The sequence below is a fragment of the Pseudophryne corroboree genome, chromosome 2 (genome assembly GCF_028390025.1).
Source record: "Pseudophryne corroboree isolate aPseCor3 chromosome 2, aPseCor3.hap2, whole genome shotgun sequence".
In the NCBI taxonomy this organism is placed as follows: domain Eukaryota; kingdom Metazoa; phylum Chordata; class Amphibia; order Anura; family Myobatrachidae; genus Pseudophryne; species Pseudophryne corroboree.
Genome location: NC_086445.1, coordinates 273,487,897 through 273,515,003, shown reverse-complemented (window position 1 = coordinate 273,515,003; position 27,107 = coordinate 273,487,897). Strand labels below are relative to the sequence as shown.

At 44.7% G+C, this 27,107-nt stretch overlaps 1 protein-coding gene and 1 long non-coding RNA gene across 2 annotated transcripts in view; one reads left to right on the top strand and one right to left on the bottom strand.

Annotated features, from left to right (window-relative positions):
• SIAH3 (siah E3 ubiquitin protein ligase family member 3) overlaps positions 1-27,107 on the bottom strand; it is a 177,137-nt gene that overhangs the window by 16,222 nt on the left and 133,808 nt on the right. The window lies entirely within an intron of this gene.
• Positions 1-27,107, top strand: part of LOC135015742 (uncharacterized) — a 230,425-nt gene that overhangs the window by 132,571 nt on the left and 70,747 nt on the right. The window lies entirely within an intron of this gene.

The window sequence follows — 27,107 nt, the reverse complement described above, 5'->3', positions numbered from 1 at the left end:
TAAAATACATTATTAGAGTCAGATGTTAGGCCTGATTTAAATAGCAGTTTCCTCTGAATATAAACTTTTGTTATCCTTGGCAATACTTTCACTACAGTAAGTGTCCATGTTTATAAACAAGATGGATGGAGTTATATACAAAACTGATAGAATAAATGATAACAATAATTATTTAACTTACACAATGCTAACCTTTGTGTAAATCATCAGGATTAAGAAAATGTCAGGGTATAGTTCTGCAACTGCCACCTGGCTGCCATGAGTAGGCTAGCATATATAGATAATTTATCCAAATTATACAATTTGCTGCAAAAACCTAGCAATACATGAAAATATATAAATAGATCATAAATAAACATATAATATATAAATAATAGTTGTGTTACTCTTAAAGAAGAGGCAAAAGTCCTAAGACTGAACATTTGTGCACAGTACAGTAGAGATGTGCAGTTAAAAATCCCAATCCACCCAAATGTTGTATCGGAACCGAACCAAAATCTGGTCCGGATCTCCTGAGGAGATCCGATCTGAACCAAGTCATGGTTCGGAACTTCCCCAGGTTTGGAATTTGGATTTTATATCCGAATTTTGGGTTTTGGATTGGAAACATTAAATGATTTTAGCTGTTTTACAGATTTTTATCAATGATTATTGATTTTTGTATAGATTTTTTAACTGAACCAAAAACCGAATCTGAACTAAAAGCACTTGAGGATGGTTTTGCCAAAACCAAAACACAAAGATGAATTAGAACCAAAAAAAACAAAAGATGGGGGTCAGGACCCATCTTAACATTACAGGAACGCCAGTATTTATCCCTAAGAAAGGACATAAGGCCTGTAGGCAAAGGTGTAGCTACCATGGGTGCAGGTAGTGCAGTTGCTACAAGGCCCAGACAGCTTCTGGAGGCCTCCCTTCCCCCCTGAACCTAGTCACACTGCAGAGTAAAGCCCCCTGCTAGTCCTCTTTCTTCTATCAAATCACATTGCAGAGTCCCCTGCTTACCCAACCCCTCCCTTCAGCCAAACCCACTGCAGAGAGGCTTCTGCTTGTCCACCCTCCTCCCTCCAGCCAATCCTGCTGCCAAGAGGCCTGCCCTCATCCCTCTAACCTAACATTCTGCAGAGAGGTCCCTGCTCACTGTCCTGCCAGGATGGACTTACTGTGTGATTAGTTTTCTATCTCTTTAAAGTGATGTTCTTCCCCAGTGTTGAGGTCTGCTGGGATAAAATCACCTATAATAAATTAGATCAGCAAGATAGTCATGTTGGCACACAGAATATTTCAGGATTCAGGATATGTGTGTGCTGACCAGCAGTGGGGCATTGAGCTGACCTCTTGTGTGATTTATGTTTGCTGTATGCCAGGGGGAAAGATTCAGGATGTGAGGAAGGGTAAGGCAATTAAAAAGCCATAGACCAAGGACAGATTCAATCAACCATCAATCTTGCATAATTTGCGAGTGTGCACATAATGGAGGTCTACAGAAGGAAAGTCTTCCTTGCTTTTGCTTACACCTCTATTATAAGACACAAGCAAAAACAAGTAAGGCTTCCTGCCTGAATAATATGGAACCTTGTGGCTAATTGAATCTGTACTAGATTGCTGGTACACTGACGCAGGAAGACTGTGGTGACATGAATTTATATTAATAAAATACCATATATCTCCCTTGCTCTTAATACTTAAAACATTTAGTCCAACAGAAGTTGTCATGTAGCTCTTTTAGTTTGAGGCATACATATTCCTATGCATAGTACGTAGGATTTGTCAAAGTCAGAAAAATATCTCTATGCACACTACCATATTTGCACCTCACACAGGTCCGTACTGCGCATGCGTACGCTCTCCCGTACGTGCGCATACTCACAGTCGCGGGCACCCGCAGGCGCATGGTATGCGTATTTACGGTAGAGTTTATGCGATCGTAGCGTGCGACTCAATCGTAACATATTTTCAGTAATAATGTATTTTGTAGATCATGGTCCTTTTGATAGATTCTGAAAGTTTGGTTAATATAGAATGTTTATGAACAGAGGAATCCCTCTTTGTTTGATACGAAGGGTCAGACAGGAGTAATACAGTGGTGTTTAGTATCCATCGGAAGAATATTTAATTAGAAATATTCCGGTGTTGGTTTGAAGCAGATCAATCGCTCGTGCGAATAGTTATGGACATAAGAAGTTTATGAACATTTACTTTATTTGCACTTTATTACCCATGCGGCGGGAAACCCAGTTTCCCTCCCACCTGAGCAGTTGGAAATAGTCACAGCCCACCTGTATGAATCAACCTATGACCTTTTGTTATAATGCGAAGCCGAATTCCTGTGTCCAATGAACAATGAGATTGTAGGGACCATTGAATTGTATTGTGTGTGGGGCATAAATAGGCAGGCCGACCGTATCCAGTTCACTCTCTTCAACGGTTCTCATTGCTGATAATCGGGAGCTGGATATCGAGGCGCATGCGATCGTTTCCCTTTGTGCGTAAGTTTTCTCCGTAATCATATTGTCTTACTGTGAGCCATCTCTCTCTCTCTCTCTCTATCTCTCTCGTATTTTCCTTTAATTGTATTGTATTGTATTTCCTGTGTAGTTTATCTGGTTAGTTGGTTTATGTTATATTGTAGTGTATCATTTGTACTGTGATTCCTTTTGCAAGTATAATAGTTATAATACATATAATAGGTTTTGGACCCTAAGCCCAGGTATCTGTGTATTCTTTATAAGGGTTAAGTATTCTCTGAGCGTCGGTGACGCTCAAGCAGCTTTGTAGTTAATCAGGTTACACCAGGTTGCACTTACACTCTGTCTCTACACTAAGGTATACTGTGTATCTCATCGTTAAAGGTATAGATATAAAGGTTTAACGTTGTAAGCGTCTCCACCGCTGGTGATCTCCTCGTGGTCCCGAGCGTACGCTACGCTATAGCGAATCATTACGTTAGTCGGCAGCCAATAGCGTGCCTGCCTGTGATCACTGGGCCGTAAGCGAACGTGACGCTTGAGCATCTCGACTACGGTTGAGCGATCGCTACACAACTTGCGTACCCTTACGGTACTTCTTACGTAGATAGCGTACAGTGTTCTTAGACCTCTTAAAGTGTTTTATATACGATAAATATTTAGCTTTATCAATTGGCGGCTCGCCCGTTCTTCACATATCTGCACTAGGTAGATCAGCAGACATTATCCCTCAGCAAAGGGCGGGAGGTTGTATCCCTCGTAGTGCTGACAGGATAAGCGTCTGCTTCGCTTAGGTAAAGAGTGCTGAAGGAATCCGGGAACCGGAGGTAAGAACAAAACGCTAGTGTCTTTTAAAACTGTTTATTTTTCTGTCTTGCGTACACACGCACGCACACACATATATATCTGCATTTCTTTTTCTTTTTCATTTTCGTATATCACTCTCCTGTCTGCCAGTTTTATAGTTGATAGAAGTGAAAAAAAAAAAAGATTTGCCGTTATTTCATAGTTTAAGAGTAAAGGTAATATAGTTAAAAGATAGACAAACACACAGTTTTGCCTGGGAGATAAGGCGAAGTCAGTGTGTTGTGTGGTAGATGATCAAGGATCATCTACATTGATAAAAGTATAAATTGTGTTACGGTGGATCTTTGCTTTGCGTATACGTGTCTCTAACAAAGACCTGCGTACGCAATCCAAAGGCCGACGCACGCAGCGTACGTTACGCAACGGAGCGTCCGGTTACGCCCACGTAGCTCAAGTCACGATAAGTTGATAAATAACACAAAGCGATAAATAACGCGAGGCGAGAAATAACGCAAGTCTATTTTTGGGTGTCCGAAATTTTAATTAACAGATCCTGCTCCTAATTGGTAACACACCTGATCTGAAGAAAAATTTCTGCGCAGAAATAGAAATAGAAACAAAAGTGTACATGTGATGAGTGAGTGTTTTTACAATTTTTAAAGGTTGAACCACAAGAAAAGTCGAGTACTCGTGAGGTACATGCGTGTAAGTGACGTGCACGGTGGCTAGGGAGGCATCTCTGGTTAAATATACAATTTTGAGCATTAGAGTATAGCAGACCAGGAGGTCATACTGTAACAAGACCAGGAGGTCATACTGTAACAAGACCAGGAGGTCATAACAGACCAGGAGGTCCAGGTACAGCCGACAAGGAAGTCCGCTATACAGTTCACAGGCACAACACCGAAAAGGGTTGGTGCAACACCCATATAGGCCATATAAGCTCTGGCTGAAGGAATTCGCAGTCGTAAGTTTCGATTCCATTGGTCTTTCCGTACATAAGCTTAGTTGTTTGTGTACTGAACGACTGGACCGCACGTAAGTGTGTGCAGTAGTTAGTAATCTGACCTAATACCATTAGAGTAAAGGGGTCACAAACGCTATCTGTACACTCTAACGTGATTTGTGTAATTTTTTTTATTTTAAGGGAAGTTCGCTGCTCACTCAGGAACTATCCAGCAACCAATAGTTACTGGAAAGAGTAAGTGTTCTTCGGATAACCCTCGCAGGTTCCAGTAAATAGAGGTTCAGGTCGCAGGGGCCCTAGGTCGAGTACGCCAGCACCATATCGGTGTGATCAGGTCGTATTGGTCGGCGTGGGCGAGTGAGTGGGGTACTCGGTAAACCGCCACCGTCAGCCTATTGTTGGCATTTGGTTTTGCGTAAAGGGTTGGCTAAATAAAGCAACACTTTCGAACTATGGGGGCCACTTGTTCAGGTAGGGGGCGATCAACCTCGGTTCGGGTTGATTCAGTGGTCCGACCAATTGGGTCGGCCAGGTATATAATGTGTGAGAAATATGGAAGTCACACAGAAACTTTATGTGATGAATGGGAGAGAATGACTGTACATGACGGGGAGAAATTCCCAAGAGTAGGGAGCTTCAGCTCAGAAGTGTTACAAAATTTAAGGAGGAGGATATGTCTCATAAAATCAACAAAGAGACGAATCCAGCATTATGATTATTTACAGTTGTGGCAACAGGAAGGTGAGATACAGAGAGGTTTGGCTCAGGCGGCGGGATCTGGCTCTAACAGAAAACTGATTGCCACGGCCCCACCGCCACCATATATATCAGGAGAGAAGTTGATTGCGGAGAAAGACGCACTAAGGTGTAACACAAAATCACTTAGTAACTGTGTAAATGTTAATGATAATGTTAACCCATTAACCCATGCAAGTATTAACCCGTGCAAGTTGTACCCTGTTTTGAACTTTCCTCAGGAGTGTGATCAAGAGGACGAATCGGCAACGATTTCAGCGCTCTCTCTAGCAGCCACCATAGCAGAGACCACAGTAGGCACAGCTCCACCCACGAGATTAGTAAAGGCCCCTAGCGGAGGGATAGGTGAGGTCGTATCAACTGGTAAGTACGGCACCATGCATTATGCTGAAACTATTTCACCACAGCCTGTAGAATCTACACAGAATGAGGTTGTTAGAATTACACCTGTTAGAGTAATAGCAGTGCCAAATGGGAAAACAGACGCATCAGGAGCCACTCCCATTAGGAACATTGCCATGTACACTCCATTTTCCCGAATGGAATTAAGGACCATAGTGTCTGAATTTCCTGACCCTAGAAAAGACTTAGTTGCCAGTCAAAAATACATCAGAGACTTAGGTAACACTGCAGAGCCCAACAATAAAGACTGGCAGATATTGCTGAGAGCATGTTTACCCTCAAATGTCGACGCAACTCAATTTTTAGCTGATTGCGGACTAGATCATGATGTACCTCTTACAGATGTGTACAACCAAGATAATGTGAAAAGAATAAACTTGCAGTTAAAAGAGTATTTCCCAGCAGTAGCTAAATGGAATAAGATATTCTCCATTAAACAGAAGGAGTCAGAGACAGCTGCAGAGTATTTTCACAGAGCATTATTAGAAATGGCAAAATACACAGGCATAGAGGACATTAAAACAGACACAAACCATCGGGAAGTAGCAGTATCGGTACTGATGGATGGTTTAAAAGAGTCATTGAAGACTAGGGTACAGACCACACAACCATGTTGGCGAGGTCTGTCTGTGGCTACTTTGAGAGAGGCTGCTATTGATCACGATAGAAACATCACCAGACACAGGGAACAACAAGGTGATAAATTAATGTCAGTAAGTATACAGGCTCTGACCACAAGGCAGCCTTTGTTTGTATCACCAAATCCTGTGGGTAAGTCAAGTATGGTTACTTGTTATTCTTGTCACAAACAGGGACACATGGCACGAGATTGTAGAGTAAAGAATCCACGAAACTCATACCAACCCCCTAGACAACGACACGACACACGACATTGGGAGCAAGGTTCGCAGAAACGGAGTTATGAGCCACATACAGGGGAAACAAAAAGATATCCCCCAAACAAAGACTGGCATGCCTCTGGTAGTTCCCAACTATCTCCCTCACAAGTAGTTGCTGCCAGCGGGATTCAGGGAGGTCACCATACCCAATAGGGGTGTGGCCATACCTGTAATCTGCAGCCAGTAAAATTAATTGCCAATCTTGGAAGTGAACCCGAGATCGCAATTAATGTAGCTGGTAAAACTTTAAACTTTCTTGTAGACACAGGGGCGGCCAAGTCAGTGATGAATTCGACAGTGGGCATGAGAACCACTGGTAGGACAATTCCAGCCATGGGAGTAACAGGAGTAGTCCAGCACTACCCTGTTAGCAAACCAGCCGAGATTACAATAGGGCCTTTGCATACCAAGCATTCCTTTTTGCAGGCTGCATCGGCACCAACCAATCTCCTGGGAAGAGACTTACTGTGTAAAATGGGGTGCGTCATTTATTGTACTCCTGAAGGTGTATTCTTGGACATACCTGAGAAACACGCTCAGGAAGTGCGAGACATGTTAGACTCCCCATCAAAATTAATGTCACATACCATTATGACAAATAGGAATCCATCCCAAATAGAAGAGATGACATCTCAGATACCAGAGTCACTTTGGACAAAAGACGGACAAGACACTGGATTAATGGCAAACGTAGCTCCAGTAGTTGTACAAGTAAAAGATGGTAGGATAGCTCCAAAAATCCCACAGTACCCTCTGAAGCCAGAGGTGGAGTTAGGAGTTTACCCAGTAATAGAGCGCTTGCTACAACAGGGCATTCTGGTAAGAACGTCCAGCACTGCCAATAGTCCCATCTTCCCTGTGAAAAAGAGTGGGGGGAGGGGTTACAGACTAGTGCAGGATCTAAGGGGTATTAACAAAATAGTTGAGAGTCAGTTCCCCGTAGTGCCAAATCCAGCTGTCATCCTAATGCAAATCCCTCCCACTGCCAAATTTTTCACTGTTATTGACCTCTGCTCCGCTTTCTTTTCGGTACCTCTGCACCCTGACAGCCAATATTTGTTTGCATTCACATACAGAGGAGTCCAATACACGTGGACTCGATTACCCCAAGGTTTCATAGATAGTCCAAGTATATTTTCTCAGGCTTTGCATGATTGTTTACAGTCTTTCCAACCAGACAGTGGATCAGTATTGATACAGTATGTGGACGATTTATTACTGTGTTCAGATTCACTGGAAGCATCTCTGAAGGATACGAAACAGCTCCTGTTTCATCTTTCAGACACAGGACACAAGGTGTCCAAAGACAAGTTACAATTATGCCAAACTAAGGTAAAATATTTGGGACACTGTCTAACACAAGGACTGAGACACCTGACCGCTGATAGAATCCAAGCAATTAGAGACATGACTCTGCCACAAACCCAGCAACAGATCAGAACGTTTTTAGGAATGTGTGGGTATTGCCGTAATTGGATCCCAGGGTTTTCCATTTTGGCGTTACCTTTGCAGGAAATGGTCTCCTCAAACAAACCTGATAGGATTTCGCATACAGACGAGTCCGAAACAGCATTTAAGAGACTCAAACAGTGCCTAACGCAGGCACCAGCACTAGGTATGCCAGACTATGGGAAACCCTTTGAACTATACGGAACAGAAAGTGCTGGTTGCGCGGCAGGTGTACTAACCCAAAAACACGGTGATGCCAGCAGGCCAGTTGCATACTACAGCGCTCAACTAGACACGGTAGCGCGATCCCTCCCCACATGCTTGCGAAGCGTTGCTGCGATAGCATTGCTAGTGACAAAAAGCGAAGACGTCGTGCTAGGCCACAACCTCACAATCCATACGCCACATGCAGTATCAGCCTTATTGAATTCTGCCCAAACCAGACACGTCTCATCAGCGAGGTTTACAAGATGGGAATTGGCACTAATGGCCCCCGTAAACATCACCATAAGGAGATGCAGTGCATTAAATCCTGCAACGTATCTCCCAGGTGTGCCTGGTCAGGCACAAAGGGTGGAAGGTGAGAGTGATGGGGAAGGAGGATTTAATACAAAGGAAGATACACATGATTGTATGGAATATTTGACCCAAAATTTTACCGCAAGGCCTGACATCAGTGACAACCCACTGGAAGATGCAGAACTCACGTTCTACACGGACGGTAGTTGTCATAGACAGTCAGACTCGGGAGACTTGTGTACTGGATACGCAGTCGTAGATGACCAAGACACCATAGAAGCGGAACCGTTAGGCCCACCTCACTCAGCCCAGGTTGCTGAACTGGTCGCCCTAACCAGAGCATGTGAATTGGCTAAGGGCAAGTCAGCCAATATCTACACCGATTCTAGATACGCATTCGGGGTAGTCCATGATTTCGGAGCCCTATGGCGCCTCCGAAATTTCATGACGGCAGCTGGTACACCGGTAGCGCATGCAGCTCACATAAAAAGGCTTCTAACAGCGATACAGGAACCCGACAGAGTGGCTGTTATCAAATGTAAAGCACACACATATAGCCAAGACCCGGTATCACTTGGTAACAGCCGAGCAGACGAAGCTGCTAAGTTAGCAGCTGCTACCCCCATACAGACAGACACCACACAATTGATGGTATTTAATACCATTAACACACAGAAGTTGTGTGAAATGCAAAATTTGTGTTCCACACAGGAAAAGGCAGTCTGGAAGGCAAAGGGATGTGGCCAGGAGTCCTCAGGACTCTGGACGGATGGACATGGTAAACCAGTGGCCCCCAGAGCATATCTTCCATGTCTGGCTGAAGCAGCTCACGGGCTGACTCATCTAGGCAAGGAAGGGATGTGCAAATTGGTAAGAGCATATTGGTGCGCCCCAGGATTCTCCTCTCATGCGAGTAAAAGAGCAATGTCATGCCTTACCTGTTTGAGAAAGAATATTGGAAAGGCAATACCTACAGAACCATCCCATATCCCACCTGCCGGCGGCCCTTTCCAGGTAATACAAATTGACTTTATACAATTACCCCCTTGTCGGAATTTGAAATATGTACTTGTTTGTATAGATGTTTTCTCAAATTGGGTCGAAGCATTTCCTGCGGCTACAAATACCGCTATGTTTACTGCTAAGAAAATTGTGCAGGAATTTGTATGTAGATATGGTATCCCTAGAATAATCGAAAGTGATAGGGGTACCCATTTTACAGGTGATGTCTTTCAAGGAATGTGTAAGTTGATGGGAATTGATAGCAAGCTGCACACTCCGTACCGTCCACAGGCGAGTGCGAAGGTCGAAAGAGTGAACAGCACTATTAAAAATAAATTGAGTAAAGTGATGGCAGAGACAGGATTGACATGGCCAGAAGCTTTACCCATTGTATTGTACAGTATCAGAACCACTCCCAGGTCCCCTCTTAATCTGTCTCCCTTTGAAATCTTGTTTGGTCGACAACCGCATGTTATGATTAACCCTCAGGATGATTTGAAATGTAACAATGAAGTAACTGTAAAGTACTTGATTAACATGAGTAAACAGTTAAGGAATCAAAATGATAATCTGAAGTTGGTGATTCCTGATTTACCTGATAGTAATTGTCATGACATTGAACCTGGGGATTATGTAATGATACGGAATTTTCTACGCTCAGGTTGCCTTATTGACAGATGGGAAGGACCATACCAGGTCTTATTGACTAGCACTACAGCATTAAAGGTTGCTGAGAGAGAGACTTGGGTCCATTCATCCCACTGCAAGAAGGTTGCTGATCCAGAGAAGTCCCGTGATAAGGAACAGACGGTAGAGGTTGTATCACTGGAGTGTCTGTTCCAGGAGGACTGAGGCGGCACCTGAGCCTTGAAGACCGAGAGCTGTTGTCGACTCCCCACTCCCTTTTATTATTTTCCTCCACTTCCCATCCCCTCTCCCTCAAATTTCTTTTTCCTCCTTCTCATTCTTCTCCGTTTCCTCCTATAAGATGGACTTGCCCCAAGAGACTGTGATCCGGATTTTCCTGTTGACCATGATGTTGACCAGAGCAGTCTGTTCCGGCGAGAGTACCATGGAGGTCGATAGAGGTTCTGGAATGGGTTCTGATGATAAAGATGGAGGCGTAGTTTTCCAGGATCAACCTAACCAACAAGCAAAGGCGAGTATCAGAAAACGATCCGATAGCATTGACCATAGAAGAAACTGTGACGGATTGTTAGCTGAGGAAAACTGTATCTGTAGGCTCTGTAACAATGTCATTGAAGATGGGTGCATTAAGAAATGCCAATCCAGTTTTAATATCCATATGGACCGGCATCCATTGAGTGACTATCACTCCTTAGTGGGTAATGTGTTAAACAAAACAGATTGTTGGGTATGCTCTCAAGTACCTCAAGGTCATAGCAAATCAGGGCTAGTGCCATTTCCTTTAACGATAGGGGAGGTACTTGAGTTAAATGGTGGGAGACCGGTGGACAGGAGGTTTAATATCTCCAGCCCTCCTAGTTTGAAGCTCCACCAATACCATGTGGATAGGTCCCTATTATGTTTCAACATCTCCAATCCCAGAAAGCCGGGAAATTGGGAAGTGTCATGGAGTAACCACACCATGACCTTTTCGCATAGAGCAGATAGAATGCCTACAGATACAGAGCTTGTACGCCACATAGCCAGTAGAGGAAAATCTTTCCGGTATAGGTACACCTTAGGAAATAGGATTACGAGAGTTGGAGAAGTATCACCAGGATACTGTGAACATATCATACAACCTGATACGTGTATTAAGCAGATGGAAGAATTAGGGTTAGGAGATTTCACCTGGAAGGTGTGTAATATGGTTATGTCCTTCTCCGTCCCATATGTTCTCCCCGATGATGCATATTTCATATGCGGGAGAAAGGCGTACAAGTGGCTTGCCCCAAACTCTGAAGGATTGTGTTATATTGGAAAAGTATTGCCTGAAGTAATGACTGTAACACATGACAAAATGAAAGACATACATCGTGGTGCCCAAGCTCCTTATACTCACACCCAATACGAGCACGTTGTTAAAAGGCACCTGATAGAGAAGACAGAGCATCCGGCCTCTGATCTGATAAGTGAATCCACCGGGATTCAATTCTTAATCGCGTTAGATTTCACCCGCACCACTAGAGGAGTGCTAAATTATAAATACATATCGGCGCTCGCAAATTTGTTAGATAATATCACTGAAATGTATGATGACACGTTTAGATATACTGGAAGGGAACTTCAAGCTTATAAAACAGAACTGGTGCAGCATAGAATGGTTCTCAATTACCTCACAGCAGTGACAGGCGGATATTGTGTTACATTGGCAACACAGTACGGCGTGAAGTGTTGCACGTATATCACGAATAGCACCGAGGATCCGGTCGAGGTCATAGACCAAAAGATGGACGATATTCTCCAATTGAAGTGGGAATTTCGCCGAAAACACAATCTCACTCTTGCTGCTGTAGGTAATGAGCTGACTGGTTGGGTGTCATGGTTGAACCCGCGAAATTGGTTCTCCGGTTTGGGAGACTGGGCTCAAGGAGTCATAATGGATGTTGGGAAGTTTCTCCTATGTATCTTAGGTGTTGTCATATCAATTGGCTTGATATTTAGATGCGGTCAGGCTTTAATGAAGTGCAAACATCGTACCAGGGTAATGAGTTTGAGGAGTGAGGAAACTGTAATTAACCTGGATTTGATTTATGACCCAATGATAGAAACAATGATGTGATGAAAATGCGATTTCTACGGTCCGTTTCTTTCACCTGTTTTTCTGGTTTTTCTCCAAGATAAAAAGACCCCCTTGGACGAGGAAGTTGACGAGACGCTATACAGACAACGGATAGACCAAAGAAGAAGTTTTGACCACTTGAGATATGGACATTTGATGAACTTTGCCATGGATCCCCAGTTTCCCTAGAATTCTTAAACTTACGCTAGCCCAACATTTTTTTGTAAATCTAATGGCATTGACAAAGCTTTTTGCTCACACCTAATGGGCAACACAGCGCAAAGAAGACGACTTTCAACTGATACCGAACAAAACTTCAACCGACAGATGTACATTAACCTGACATAGAATACCACCGCATTTACCGTAATTATGTCTTTTCTTCATTTCTACAACCCTCAGGTAATGACACACATAGTATAGGGAATACAGGCACAGATATCAGCAATCACATATTCCCCCATTCATGTATCATCAACTAAAATGTGCTCCCCATTTTGTTCAAAAATCCGAAAAGAGCTCGGTAAAGTTTGACAGCCCATCCACAGACCCGTACCACGGGATAAGAAGGAATTCAAATGTATACTTCGCAATACCTCAAAGCTTGATTTACAACACGTACGGCACGATGATACATGACCCCCCAAACATGGACTCATACACACATGCTTCTGCTATCTCACTAGGTCATACCCTCATTCCCACCTACTCCTCTCTCCTCCCTTACCCAACCATGGAAATGAATTAACCCCTGACATATATTTTTCTCCTTTTGAAATGTTTTAGAAGGTGGCAGTTATTATTGACTGCCAAAGGGTGGACTGTCAAAGTCAGAAAAATATCTCTATGCACACTACCATATTTGCACCTCACACAGGTCCGTACTGCGCATGCGTACGCTCTCCCGTACGTGCGCATACTCACAGTCGCGGGCACCCGCAGGCGCATGGTATGCGTATTTACGGTAGAGTTTATGCGATCGTAGCGTGCGACTCAATCGTAACATATTTTCAGTAATAATGTATTTTGTAGATCATGGTCCTTTTGATAGATTCTGAAAGTTTGGTTAATATAGAATGTTTATGAACAGAGGAATCCCTCTTTGTTTGATACGAAGGGTCAGACAGGAGTAATACAGTGGTGTTTAGTATCCATCGGAAGAATATTTAATTAGAAATATTCCGGTGTTGGTTTGAAGCAGATCAATCGCTCGTGCGAATAGTTATGGACATAAGAAGTTTATGAACATTTACTTTATTTGCACTTTATTACCCATGCGGCGGGAAACCCAGTTTCCCTCCCACCTGAGCAGTTGGAAATAGTCACAGCCCACCTGTATGAATCAACCTATGACCTTTTGTTATAATGCGAAGCCGAATTCCTGTGTCCAATGAACAATGAGATTGTAGGGACCATTGAATTGTATTGTGTGTGGGGCATAAATAGGCAGGCCGACCGTATCCAGTTCACTCTCTTCAACGGTTCTCATTGCTGATAATCGGGAGCTGGATATCGAGGCGCATGCGATCGTTTCCCTTTGTGCGTAAGTTTTCTCCGTAATCATATTGTCTTACTGTGAGCCATCTCTCTCTCTCTCTCTCTCTATCTCTCTCGTATTTTCCTTTAATTGTATTGTATTGTATTTCCTGTGTAGTTTATCTGGTTAGTTGGTTTATGTTATATTGTAGTGTATCATTTGTACTGTGATTCCTTTTGCAAGTATAATAGTTATAATACATATAATAGGTTTTGGACCCTAAGCCCAGGTATCTGTGTATTCTTTATAAGGGTTAAGTATTCTCTTAGCGTCGGTGATGCTCAAGCAGCTTTGTAGTTAATCAGGTTACACCAGGTTGCACTTACACTCTGTCTCTACACTAAGGTATACTGTGTATCTCATCGTTAAAGGTATAGATATAAAGGTTTAACGTTGTAAGCGTCTCCACCGCTGGTGATCTCCTCGTGGTCCCGAGCGTACGCTACGCTATAGCGAATCATTACGTTAGTCGGCAGCCAATAGCGTGCCTGCCTGTGATCACTGGGCCGTAAGCGAACGTGACGCTTGAGCGTCTCGACTACGGTTGAGCGATCGCTACACAACTTGCGTACCCTTACGGTACTTCTTACGTAGATAGCGTACAGTGTTCTTAGACCTCTTAAAGTGTTTTATATACGATAAATATTTAGCTTTATCAGATTACACAGGGTGACATCAGGACCCATGATTCCTACCAGCATCAGAGAGTGAGGACTTGCATCAAATGGAGGAGCAAGGGGGTCACAATGCCGGATGGCACAAAAAAGAAGCCCAAAGACGAAGTTATCACAGTCTGGATGATTGGTTTGAGAAGTTGTTCAACAGGCGAGCTGTGATCTGATCAGAGTCACAGTAATAAGAGCACTATAGTGGCCAACTATAGGGCCTGCAGATGTATGCTTATACATCATTGCAGCAGTCTCACCAAACAACCCCTCTTGGCGCACCAGGTCCACTAAGAATCTGCTAGCATCTGACTTTTTGCCTTTTTGTTAGTTACAATGCAATGCGGCTAGGAGACACGAGTAGATTGTGCTTATTAACTTTACACTTGTATGCCACTGAGTTTCTGCTTCTGTATATGAAGTGCTACAAAGCAGCAGCACAGGCTTATTTTTCCAAAATACACTCAGTCACACACAATATACAAGTGTCACATACTGTATTAAATAAAGCACAGTCTCCTGGTGTGTCCTAGTCACATTGCGTCATGACTAAGAAGCATTTTCGGCAAAAAGACGCCTGACACTAGCAGAGTCACTGTTTCTGCATCATTTTATGTATCAGCACTATGCACTAATAGCCTAATGCAGGAGATATAACAGAAATCTCCTGCAGAAGGTTAATTAGAGCTGCAGATTGCAGTTCCCTTTATTCTCAATGGAGACTATGGTCTGACCATGAGTATCACACTTCCGAAAAGTGTAGCTTTACAGAGTTTGGCCCTGTTGGATTTCACCGTCCTCAGATGGACTAAAATGCTTCATGCCTAAGCCTATATCCATTGATAGGGACCTTTAATAATCTTCTTACAGTTTCTGCAAACATAGGGTTGGAGTCCTTTAAAAATGTTGCTATTGGCCCATAAAGTTCTATCTACGCCTCTGCCTGTAGGTACCCTTTTAAAACCCGAATATTCTAGGGCCAGAATAAAATGATTAGAATAGAGCCGGGAGTGCTGCAGGAGACATGCTGTGAGTCGGGACGCTGCAATGTGAGGCGTTGGCAGAACTGGGCAGCAGAGAAAGAGAAATTGTCAGAGTGAGTTGTAAAGAGATGCTGGCAGAGTTGCAGGATGTTGTTGTCAGCAGGAGTTGTCACCAAGGAGGCAGTATCACATTAGTTGTAGCCTACACCAATTTGCAAAATTGAAGTATTGTTTTATTTAGAGATGAGCGGGTTCGGTTTCTCTGAATCCGAACCCGCACGAACTTCATGTTTTTTTTCACGGGTCCGAGCGACTCGGATCTTCCCGCCTTGCTCGGTTAACCCGAGCGCGCCCGAACGTCATCATGACGCTGTCGGATTCTCGCGAGGCTCGGATTCTATCGCGAGACTCGGATTCTATATAAGGAGCCGCGCGTCGCCGCCATTTTCACACGTGCATTGAGATTGATAGGGAGAGGACGTGGCTGGCGTCCTCTCCGTTTAGAATAGATTAGAGAGACACTTGATTTACTAATTTTGGGGAGCATTAGGAGTACTCAGTACAGTGCAGAGTTTTGCTGATAGTGACCACCAGTTTTATTTATAATCCGTTCTCTGCCTGAAAAAAGCGATACACAGCACACAGTGACTCAGTCACATACCATATCTGTGTGCACTGCTCAGGCTCAGGCCAGTGTGCTGCATCATCTATTATCTATATATAATATTATATATATCTGATTATCTGTCTGACTGCTCAGCTCACACAGCTTATAATTGTGGGGGAGACTGGGGAGCACTACTGCAGTGCCAGTTATAGGTTATAGCAGGAGCCAGGAGTACATAATATATTATATAGTGAGTGACCACCAGACACACAGTGCAGTTTATTTAATATATCCGTTCTCTGCCTGAAAAAAGCGATACACACAGTGACTCAGTCAGTCACATACCATATCTGTGTGCACTGCTCAGGCTCAGGCCAGTGTGCTGCATCATCTATATTATATATCTGTCTGACTGCTCAGCTCACACAGCTTATAATTGTGGGGGAGACTGGGGAGCACTACTGCAGTGCCAGTTATAGGTTATAGCAGGAGCCAGGAGTACATAATATTATATTAAAACAGTGCACACTTTTGCTGCAGGAGTGCCACTGCCAGTGTGACTAGTGACCAGTGACCTGACCACCAGTATATATAATATTAGTAGTATACTATCTCTTTATCAACCAGTCTATATTAGCAGCAGACACAGTACAGTGCGGTAGTTCACGGCTGTGGCTACCTCTGTGTCGGCACTCGGCAGCCCGTCCATAATTGTATATACCACCTAACCGTGGTTTTTTTTTTCTTTCTTTATACATACATACTAGTTACGAGTATACTATCTCTTTATCAACCAGTCTATATTAGCAGCAGACACAGTACAGTGCGGTAGTTCACGGCTGTGGCTACCTCTGTGTCGGCACTCGGCAGCCCGTCCATAATTGTATATACCACCTAACCGTGGTTTTTTTTTCTTTCTTTATACATACATACTAGTTACGAGTATACTATCTCTTTATCAACCAGTCTATATATTAGCAGCAGACACAGTACAGTGCGGTAGTTCACGGCTGTGGCTACCTCTGTGTCGGCACTCGGCAGCCCGTCCATAATTGTATATACCACCTAACCGTGGTTTTTTTTTCTTTCTTTATACATACATACTAGTTACGAGTATACTATCTCTTTATCAACCAGTCTATATATTAGCAGCAGACACAGTACAGTGCGGTAGTTCACGGCTGTGGCTACCTCTGTGTCGGCACTCGGCAGCCCGTCCATAATTGTATATACCACCTAACCGTGGTTTTTTTTTCTTTCTTTATACATACATACTAGTTACGAGTATACTATCTCTTTATCAACCAGTCTATATATTAGCAGCAGACACAGTACAGTGCGGTAGTTCACGGCTGTGGCTACCTCTGTGTCGGCACTCGGCAGCCCGTCCATAATTGTATATACCACCTAACCGTGGTTTTTTTTTCTTTCTTTATACATACATACTAGTTACGAGTATACTATCTCTTTATCAACCAGTCTATATATTAGCAGCAGACACAGTACAGTGCGGTAGTTCACGGCTGTGGCTACCTCTGTGTCGGCACTCGGCAGCCCGTCCATAATTGTATATACCACCTAACCGTGGTTTTTTTTTCTTTCTTTATACATACATACTAGTTACGAGTATACTATCTCTTTATCAACCAGTCTATATATTAGCAGCAGACACAGTACAGTGCGGTAGTTCACGGCTGTGGCTACCTCTGTGTCGGCACTCGGCAGCCCGTCCATAATTGTATATACCACCTAACCGTGGTTTTTTTTTCTTTCTTTATACATACATACTAGTTACGAGTATACTATCTCTTTATCAACCAGTCTATATATTAGCAGCAGACACAGTACAGTGCGGTAGTTCACGGCTGTGGCTACCTCTGTGTCGGCACTCGGCAGCCCGTCCATAATTGTATATACCACCTAACCGTGTTTTTTTTTTCTTTCTTTATACATACATACTAGTTACGAGTATACTATCTCTTTATCAACCAGTCTATATATTAGCAGCAGACACAGTACAGTGCGGTAGGTCACGGCTGTGGCTACCTCTGTGTCGGCACTCGGCAGCCCGTCCATAATTGTATATACCACCTAACCGTGGTTTTTTTTTCTTTCTTTATACATACATACTAGTTACGAGTATACTATCTCTTTATCAACCAGTCTATATATTAGCAGCAGACACAGTACAGTGCGGTAGTTCACGGCTGTGGCTACCTCTGTGTCGGCACTCGGCAGCCCGTCCATAATTGTATATACCACCTAACCGTGGTTTTTTTTCTTTCTTTATACATACATACTAGTTACGAGTATACTATCTCTTTATCAACCAGTCTATATATTAGCAGCAGACACAGTACAGTGCGGTAGTTCACGGCTGTGGCTACCTCTGTGTCGGCACTCGGCAGCCCGTCCATAATTGTATACTAGTATCCAATCCATCCATCTCCATTGTTTACCTGAGGTGCCTTTTAGTTGTGCCTATTAAAATATGGAGAACAAAAATGTTGAGGTTCCAAAATTAGGGAAAGATCAAGATCCACTACCACCTCGTGCTGAAGCTGTTGCCACTAGTCATGGCCGAGACGATGAAATGCCAGCAACGTCGTCTGCCAAGGCCGATGCCCAATGGCATAGTACAGAGCATGTCAAAACCAAAACACCAAATATCAGTAAAAAAAGGACTCCAAAACCTAAAATAAAATTGTCGGAGGAGAAGCGTAAACTTGCCAATATGCCATTTACCACACGGAGTGGCAAGGAACGGCTGAGGCCCTGGCCTATGTTCATGGCTAGTGGTTCAGCTTCACATGAGGATGGAAGCACTCAGCCTCTCGCTAGAAAACTGAAAAGACTCAAGCTGGCAAAAGCACCGCAAAGAACTGTGCGTTCTTTGAAATCCCAAATCCACAAGGAGAGTCCAATTGTGTCGGTTGCGATGCCTGACCTTCCCAACACTGGACGTGAAGAGCATGCGCCTTCCACCATTTGCACGCCCCCTGCAAGTGCTGGAAGGAGCACCCGCAGTCCAGTTCCTGATAGTCAGATTGAAGATGTCAGTGTTGAAGTACACCAGGATGAGGAGGATATGGGTGTTGCTGGCGCTGGGGAGGAAATTGACCAGGAGGATTCTGATGGTGAGGTGGTTTGTTTAAGTCAGGCACCCGGGGAGACACCTGTTGTCCGTGGGAGGAATATGGCCGTTGACATGCCAGGTGAAAATACCAAAAAAATCAGCTCTTCGGTGTGGAGGTATTTCACCAGAAATGCGGACAACAGGTGTCAAGCCGTGTGTTCCCTTTGTCAAGCTGTAATAAGTAGGGGTAAGGACGTTAACCACCTCGGAACATCCTCCCTTATACGTCACCTGCAGCGCATTCATAATAAGTCAGTGACAAGTTCAAAAACTTTGGGTGACAGCGGAAGCAGTCCACTGACCAGTAAATCCCTTCCTCTTGTAACCAAGCTCACGCAAACCACCCCACCAACTCCCTCAGTGTCAATTTCCTCCTTCCCCAGGAATGCCAATAGTCCTGCAGGCCATGTCACTGGCAATTCTGACGAGTCCTCTCCTGCCTGGGATTCCTCCGATGCATCCTTGCGTGTAACGCCTACTGCTGCTGGCGCTGCTGTTGTTGCCGCTGGGAGTCGATGGTCATCCCAGAGGGGAAGTCATAAGCCCACTTGTACTACTTCCAGTAAGCAATTGACTGTTCAACAGTCCTTTGCGAGGAAGATGAAATATCACAGCAGTCATCCTACTGCAAAGCGGATAACTGAGTCCTTGACAACTATGTTGGTGTTAGACGTGCGTCCAGTATCCGCCGTTAGTTCACAGGGAACTAGACAATTTATTGAGGCAGTGTGCCCCCGTTACCAAATACCATCTAGGTTCCACTTCTGTAGGCAGGCGATACCGAGAATGTACACGGACGTCAGAAAAAGACTCACCAGTGTCCTAAAAAATGCAGTTGTACCCAATGTCCACTTAACCACGGACATGTGGACAAGTGGAGCAGGGCAGGGTCAGGACTATATGACTGTGACAGCCCACTGGGTAGATGTATGGACTCCCGCCGCAAGAACAGCAGCGGCGGCACCAGTAGCAGCATCTCGCAAACGCCAACTCTTTCCTAGGCAGGCTACGCTTTGTATCACCGCTTTCCAGAATACGCACACAGCTGAAAACCTCTTACGGCAACTGAGGAAGATCATCGCGGAATGGCTTACCCCAATTGGACTCTCCTGTGGATTTGTGGCATCGGACAACGCCAGCAATATTGTGTGTGCATTAAATATGGGCAAATTCCAGCACGTCCCATGTTTTGCACATACCTTGAATTTGGTGGTGCAGAATTTTTTAAAAAACGACAGGGGCGTGCAAGAGATGCTGTCGGTGGCCAGAAAAATTGCGGGACACTTTCGGCGTACAGGCACCACGTACAGAAGACTGGAGCACCACCAAAAACTACTGAACCTGCCCTGCCATCATCTGAAGCAAGAAGTGGTAACGAGGTGGAATTCAACCCTCTATATGCTTCAGAGGTTGGAGGAGCAGCAAAAGGCCATTCAAGCCTATACAATTGAGCACGATATAGTAGGTGGAATGCACCTGTCTCAAGTGCAGTGGAGAATGATTTCAACGTTGTGCAAGGTTCTGATGCCCTTTGAACTTGCCACACGTGAAGTCAGTTCAGACACTGCCAGCCTGAGTCAGGTCATTCCCCTCATCAGGCTTTTGCAGAAGAAGCTGGAGGCATTGAAGAAGGAGCTAAAAGGGAGCGATTCCGCTAGGCATGTGGGACTTGTGGATGCAGCCCTTAATTCGCTTAACAAGGATTCACGGGTGGTCAATCTGTTGAAATCAGAGCACTACATTTTGGCCACCGTGCTCGATCCTAGATTTAAAGCCTACCTTGGATCTCTCTTTCCGGCAGACACAGGTCTGCTGGGGTTGAAAGACCTGCTGGTGACAAAATTGTCAAGTCAAGCGGAACGCGACCTGTCAACATCTCCTCCTTCACATTCTCCCGCAACTGGGGGTGCGAGGAAAAGGCTCAGAATTCCGAGCCCACCCGCTGGCGGTGATGCAGGGCAGTCTGGAGCGACTGCTGATGCTGACATCTGGTCCGGACTGAAGGACCTGACAACGATTACGGACATGTCGTCTACTGTCACTGCATATGATTCTCTCAACATTGATAGAATGGTGGAGGATTATATGAGTGACCGCATCCAAGTAGGCACGTCACACAGTCCGTACTTATACTGGCAGGAAAAAGAGGCAATTTGGAGGCCCTTGCACAAACTGGCTTTATTCTACCTAAGTTGCCCTCCCACAAGTGTGTACTCCGAAAGAGTGTTTAGTGCCGCCGCTCACCTTGTCAGCAATCGGCGTACGAGGTTACATCCAGAAAATGTGGAGAAGATGATGTTCATTAAAATGAATTATAATCAATTCCTCCGCGGAGACATTGACCAGCAGCAATTGCCTCCACAAAGTACACAGGGAGCTGAGATGGTGGATTCCAGTGGGGACGAATTGATAATCTGTGAGGAGGGGGATGTACACGGTGATATATCGGAGGGTGAAGATGAGGTGGACATCTTGCCTCTGTAGAGCCAGTTTGTGCAAGGAGAGATTAATTGCTTCTTTTTTGGGGGGGGTCCAAACCAACCCGTCATATCAGTCACAGTCGTGTGGCAGACCCTGTCACTGAAATGATGGGTTGGTTAAAGTGTGCATGTCCTGTTTTGTTTATACAACATAAGGGTGGGTGGGAGGGCCCAAGGACAATTCCATCTTGCACCTCTTTTTTCTTTTCTTTTTCTTTGCATCATGTGCTGATTGGGGAGGGTTTTTTGGAAGGGACATCCTGCGTGACACTGCAGTGCCACTCCTAGATGGGCCCGGTGTTTGTGTCGGCCACTAGGGTCGCTAATCTTACTCACACAGTCAGCTACCTCATTGCGCCTCTTTTTTTCTTTGCGTCATGTGCTGTTTGGGGAGGGTTTTTTGGAAGGGACATCCTGCGTGACACTGCAGTGCCACTCCTAGATGGGCCCGGTGTTTGTGTCGGCCACTAGGGTCGCTAATCTTACTCACACAGCTACCTCATTGCGCCTCTTTTTTTCTTTGCGTCATGTGCTGTTTGGGGAGGTTTTTTTGGAAGGGACATCCTGCGTGACACTGCAGTGCCACTCCTAGATGGGCCCGGTGTTTGTGTCGGCCACTAGGGTCGCTAATCTTACTCACACAGCTACCTCATTGCGCCTCTTTTTTTCTTTGCGTCATGTGCTGTTTGGGGAGGGTTTTTTGGAAGGGACATCCTGCGTGACACTGCAGTGCCACTCCTAGATGGGCCCGGTGTTTGTGTCGGCCACTAGGGTCGCTAATCTTACTCACACAGCTACCTCATTGCGCCTCTTTTTTTCTTTGCGTCATGTGCTGTTTGGGGAGGGTTTTTTGGAAGGGACATCCTGCGTGACACTGCAGTGCCACTCCTAGATGGGCCCGGTGTTTGTGTCGGCCACTAGGGTTGCTTATCTTACTCACACAGCGACCTCGGTGCAAATTTTAGGACTAAAAATAATATTGTGAGGTGTGAGGTATTCAGAATAGACTGAAAATGAGTGTAAATTATGGTTTTTGAGGTTAATAATACTTTGGGATCAAAATGACCCCCAAATTCTATGATTTAAGCTGTTTTTTAGTGTTTTTTGAAAAAAACACCCGAATCCAAAACACACCCGAATCCGACAAAAAAAATTCGGTGAGGTTTTGCCAAAACGCGTTCGAACCCAAAACACGGCCGCGGAACCGAACCCAAAACCAAAACACAAAACCCGAAAAATTTCAGGCGCTCATCTCTAGTTTTATTATACATTTGCTGAACACTTCATTACATTTAAACAGTTGCAGTGATGCAGAATTGCAGTTTAATAAATCTAAACATCACTTTATTTCCTGGTGTCATCCTCATATCTGGGATTTGGGGTTCACTGGTCCTCTGCTGTGCCATGCCATGACAGGAAGACTAAGAAGAGCCTTCTGAGTAGGGGTGTATTATCAGTGACATGCGGTGAGGGGAGTCAGATGAGGCAGCGCCTTTCCTGTCATACCAACATTTGTGCCCGAGTTTTGACTGTATAAAGTATGTGAAAAATACAAAGAATTTGTTTGAAATATCTTCTTTGCATTATTCTAATCATTTTTATAGCCAAAACTCTGGAGTAAAACGTCTATGGCAGGGGAGGCAGTGCCTCCCCTGCCTATCTTTTCCGCATATCTCTGATCAAAACTCACCAAATTTTCAGCAGTATATACTGCTGCACCTGTGTATAATGACCACATGTACCCTTTGGTTCATATATTGCGTGTAAATCTGGCTCTGGTGCTAGCCAGTGCCTCCTGAGCCATTTAGCTCACCGCACATCCCTACCCCTTGGCCAGCATGAAAATGAATACTGTGTGTGCATAATGTGTAAGGGACACTACTACTGTGGGCATAAAGTGTAAGGGGCACTACTGCTGTGTGGTATAATGTGTAAGTAGCACTACTACTGTGGACATAATGGGCAAAGGGCATTACTACTCTGTGGGCCTAATGTGTAAGGGGCACTACTACAATACTATGTGGACATGAGGTATAAGGGGCAATACTACTCTGTGGGCATAATGTGTCAGGGGCACTACTGTTGTGGGACAAGGGGGTTATTCAGTATGGATTGCAGATTCTGCTAAAAAGCATAATATGCAATCCGTTCTTTCACATGTTGGGGGCTGGGGCAGCCATCGCAGAGCAGGGCTGCCCAGCATGCAACTGTGGACGACCCCCTGCAGTCCGCTGCTATTTTCTTGATCGGAGCGGCTGCGTGTGATGTCACACAGCTGCCACGAAATATGGGATAGTATTGCATTGTGTATTGTGAATAAGAGACACTACTATGTGGTGTAATGTGAACAAAAGACTTAATTTTAGAATGTAAGCTCTCATGAGCAGGGCCCTCTGCCCTCATGTGCTTTTCCTGCTCTTACTTAAACCATCTTCTGCACCATACTCCCTTCAATGTCACCAAATCCCTCGGTTTTCTGCCACGCTAATATTTATCAGTGTTGTCTGATGGTGCAGCTATGTTCATATACCCTGTACTTGTTTATATTGTCTTGAACTATAAGTCACTGTTTTCTTGTTTTACTTATTTGTTTATGCACTCTGTAATTGGGGGGTGGTCTTCAGTATGCCGCCAGCCGAGATCCCAGCGACCAGCATAACCACGCCGGGATCCCGACCGCTGGCATGCCAACACATATTCTCCATCTTGGGGGTCCACACCCCCCTTGGAGGGAGAATAAATAGCGCGTCGCGCGTAGCGCACCACCGTGCCTGCAAGGGGCTCATTAGCGCTCGCCCAGCTGTTGGTATGCCGGCGGTCGGACCCCGGCACCGCTATGCTGGTCCCCGGGATCCCAGCTGCCGGCCACTCATACTACATCCTAATTGGGTACTACAGATCCCTTGTGGTGCAATATAAATAAAATATATTAATAATAATAATAATATTGTGTGATGTCTCTTTAAGGGCTCTACTGTGTGGTGTAATTTGAATTAGGGGTACTGTTGTGTGGGCGGACTCAATATAAAATATGGGAGGGGGGTGCCAGTCCCTTTCTTTTCCAGGGGCACTCGGACCCCTACATACACCCCTTCTTCTGAGACCAGATACAATCCACACTACACACGAACACCCACACTCTGATGGTGTTACATGTACCACAGTTTTTAAGATATTTTCAATATAGCAGTAGGTTTACTGAAGCAATTCAATATTGCTTCAAAGCAAGTACTGCTGCTCCATAAAGCTGGCATCCCTGTATACTTTACACCACCATACCTGATTCCACCAAATGGTATTGGCGGAATTTACACTGTCTAGTCCAACCTGAGTTCACACATGTTCACTGCCGATGAGGACTCAGTCGGAGGCTTATGATTGGAACTTCTAAACTCTTTCCATATATACCTGACCAAAAATTCTCTGAGGATTAGTGCTTAGAGAAGTTTCCAAGGTTGATGGGACAGCGACACCCGATTTATAGGTCACAGCACCTGTCCAATACAGTACCACTAGGATTACAATATTATCAATTGTTCTCATTTAACAAGAAAAAGAATCTGTATCACATACATATACCTAATCAGGGGAGCAGGAAGGGGGAGAGTCAGGCCTGCCATCAGCTGTCCCGGGCTCCAGCCTCTCAACAGAGAGGAGAGGGCCTGGGCCGCTTATGCCGCCGTCCGCCCACTGCTGTTGGTCCCCGTAGTCTGCCGCCGCCATCCGCCCGTTGCGCCCTAATGAAAATGTCCCTCTCAAAATGTCCACTGCCTCAGAGGAGACAGTTATTAAAGATACTAGAGGAGGCTCTAGTATCTTTAATAACTGTCTCCTCTGAGAAGATGGCCATTTTGGGAGGGACGTTTTAAATAGTTCTTACTATTGAAAGGAAGCAGGCAGGCGAGCAAAACCCCTTGAAAAAGAGCAGGTACTGCATAATTATTGTGTGGGCATATTATGGTGACAAAAGTTTTCCTTTTTTTTTTTGTTCAATTAGCTAGAATTTCTAGAGGCACTCACATATGAACCTATGTTTTACCTACAATCAATCCAGTAGAAAATAAAACAACAACAGTATTACATAAGATGAAATAATGGAGGCAGGACAGTGCAGTGATCTTTAAGGAAAATAAGAATTTACTTACCGATAATTCTATTTCTCGTAGTCCGTAGTGGATGCTGGGGACTCCGTCAGGACCATGGGGATTAGCGGCTCCGCAGGAGACAGGGCACAAAAATAAAGCTTTAGGATCAGGTGGTGTGCACTGGCTCCTCCCCCTATGACCCTCCTCCAAGCCTCAGTTAGGATACTGTGCCCGGACGAGCGTACACAATAAGGAAGGATCTTGAATCCCGGGTAAGACTCATACCAGCCACACCATTCACACCGTACAACTTGTGATCTGAACCCAGTTAACAGTATGACAAAACGTAGGAGCCTCTGAACAGACGGCTCACAACAATAACAACCCGATTTTTTTGTAACAATAACTATGTACAAGTATTGCAGACAATCCGCACTTGGGATGGGCGCCCAGCATCCACTACGGACTACGAGAAATAGAATTATCGGTAAGTAAATTCTTATTTTCTCTAACGTCCTAAGTGGATGCTGGGGACTCCGTCAGGACCATGGGGATTATACCAAAGCTCCCAAACGGGCGGGAGAGTGCGGATGACCCTGCAGCACCGAATGAGAGACTCCATGTCCTCCTCAGCCAGGGTATCAAATTTGTAGAATTTAGCAAACGTGTTTGCCCCTGACCAAGTAAATGCTCAGCAAAGTTGTAAAGCCGAGACCCCTCAGGCAGTCGCCCAAGATGAGCCCACTTCCTTGTGGAATGGGCTTTTTCTGATTTTGTCTGTGGCAAGCCTGCCACAGAATGAGCAAGCTGAATTGTACTACAAATCCAGCGAGCAATCGTCTGTTTAGAAGCAGGAGCACCCATCTTGTTGGGTGCATACAGGCTAAACAGCGAGTCAGATTTTCTGACTCCAGTCGTCCTGGAAACATATATTTTCAGGGCCCTGACAACGTCAAGTAACTTGGAGTCCTCCAAGTCCCTAGTAGCCGCAGGTACCACAATAGGTTGGTTCATGTGAAAAACAGAAAACACCTTAAGGAGAAATTGAGGACGAGTCCTCAATTCTGCCCTGTCAGAATGAAAAATTAAGTAAGGGCTTTTATATGATAAAGCCGCCCATTCTGACACACGCCTGGCTGAAGCCAGGGCTAATAGAGTCTTCACCTTCCATGTGAAATATTTTAAGTCCACAGTGGTGAGTGGATCAAACCAATGTGACTTTAGGAAACTCAAACAACATTGAGATCCCAAGGTGCCACTGGGGGCACAAAAGGAGGCTGTATATGCAGTACCCCTTTTACAAACGTCTGAACTTCAGGCACTGAAGCCAGTTCTTTCTGGAATAAATTTGACAGGGTCGAAATTTGAACCTTAATGGACCCTAATTTTAGGCCCATAGACAGTCCTGTTTTCAGGAAATGTAGGAAACGACCCAGTTGGAATTCCTCTGTAGGGACCTTCTTGGCCTCACACCACGCAACATATTTTCGCCAATTGCGGTGAAAATGTTTTGCGGTTACATCCTTCCTGGCTTCGACCAGGGTAGGGATGACTTCATCTGGAATGCCCTTTCAGGATCCGGCGTTCAACTGCCAT